The sequence below is a fragment of the Neophocaena asiaeorientalis genome, unplaced genomic scaffold (genome assembly GCF_003031525.2).
Source record: "Neophocaena asiaeorientalis asiaeorientalis breed wild unplaced genomic scaffold, Neophocaena_asiaeorientalis_V1.1 scaffold479, whole genome shotgun sequence".
NCBI classification, from domain to species: domain Eukaryota; kingdom Metazoa; phylum Chordata; class Mammalia; order Artiodactyla; family Phocoenidae; genus Neophocaena; species Neophocaena asiaeorientalis.
The window spans coordinates 4,503,335-4,504,943 of NW_020173774.1; the positions used below are offsets into that span (position 1 = coordinate 4,503,335).

Here is a 1,609-nt window from a genome sequence, read left to right on the forward strand (position 1 = left end):
GAAACCTGGGCAGGGGAGACTCCTCCAGTCACAGCCCCCGCTGCTCCTAGGCAGTGCTTGGGGGCAGAGGGTGACCCCCAGCAATCTCCAGTCCCCACGTACCTCCTTATGGAAGCTCCTATAAGCCAGGAGAGGAGTGCTGGGGTGCTGAGACCCAAGGGGTTGGTGAGCCTGTGAGGGGGACTACATCTCCCAGAAGCCCCCAGGGCAGAGTTGCTGCTCCAGCTGGCCCAAGGCCGGCCTTGTTCTCTGTGCTAGGGTGGCAGGGTCCCCTGGCTGCCCCTAAGCCCTCCCCTCTGTGCGCTGGGGCTGCCAACCTGATTGGGGGCCCAAGAGTGGCCTCCACTAATCCTGGGGGCGTCCCCGACCCCTTAAACAGCCTGGGGGTGCGTGCCAGAGGGCCAGAGACAATCAGATTGTGTTACCCCTCCCCAGTTCGAACTGGATCTCCCTCCTCACGCCTCTGCTGGCCTGGCATGACTTTCGCCCTCGGCCCCAGCCCTCCCCTCACCTCGCGCGGGTCGGGGGTCCTCACGCCAGGCCGGAGTCGGACGCCATGACCAGGTCAGGGTCGGTGGGTGGATTGGGGTCCTCCTGCTCGCCAGTTGGAGGTGAGGAGGAGGGCGGGCAGGTGGTGATCTTTTGATCCTGGACGCCTTGATCTCAATACCAGCCCGGCCCGGGAGTGGGTATCCAGGGGTCGCTGGGCGCCTGGGTTCCTGCTTTCCAACCGCGGAGCATGGTCTTGGGCGCCGGGCAGCGGCGGGAGAGCGCGCACCCCCGCCCGGCCCTGGGCTCAGGGCTGGGGTCTCAGCCCCGAACCTCACGGCTCCGGCTCCTGCTCCTCCTCCCTTCCTTCCTTCCTTCCTTCCTTCCTTCCTTCGCCTCCTCCTTTCACTTTTCCCGAGGCCCGCGGGGACGGCGGGCGCGGGGCGGGGAGGGGCTGTCTGGGCGCTTATTGTTGGTCGGACGCCGAGGGTCCGGGTCGCAGTCCCCGGGCGGCGCGGCGCCGGGGGACCCAGGCGTGCGGGCGTCCGGCCGGCTGGCTCCGGGCAGCGGCGGTGGTGCAGCGGCCCCGAGTCCGGGGCATGTCCGGCCACTGGCTCCGCCGTTCGCCGCCGCCTCCCCGGGGTCCCCTGCGCTGCCGGAGCCTCGCTCGCCCCTCCACTCGGCTCCGCTCCCCAGCCTGAATAAGCATCGGGGTTCTCTGGCTGCCTCCTTCTGCCTTCATACCAGAGCCCGGAGAGGCCCCTGTCAAAATAAGAGCTCCCCCATCTCGCTCGCCTCCTCGCCCAACCCGGCTCCCCCAGCCTCCCAGTGGTCTGACTCGGTAAGGCGCCCGGCCGGCTAGCGGGAGGCAGGTTGGCCCGGGGGCGGGGAGGGGGCTTCTACGCCACTCTCCACCCCATTCCCGAGGACTGGGGAGGAGACGGGCTAACACCATCTCAGGCTGGGGAGAGGTTTGACAAACCTACCCTCCTATCTACGCTGATTGGAAGCAGTGGGAGTTGACTCCCCCCAACCCCCAACACTCACTCACACACTCTCTCTCTCCCTCCCTCTCTCTCTCTCTCTCTCCCTTTCTCTCCCTCTCCCTCTCCCTCTCCCT

General features: G+C 67.7%; 1 protein-coding gene across 3 annotated transcripts in view; it reads right to left on the reverse strand.

Annotated features, from left to right (window-relative positions):
• The window catches only part of BCL9L (BCL9 like), a 26,129-nt gene extending 24,878 nt beyond the window's left edge, over positions 1–1,251 (reverse strand). For all 3 annotated transcript variants that reach the window (XM_024751667.1, XM_024751666.1, XM_024751665.1), the window contains exon 1: positions 512–1,251. The gene's annotated coding sequence lies outside the window, so the exon portion shown is untranslated. The remainder of the gene's footprint in view (positions 1–511) is intronic.
• Positions 1,252–1,609: the final 358 nt, after the last annotated feature.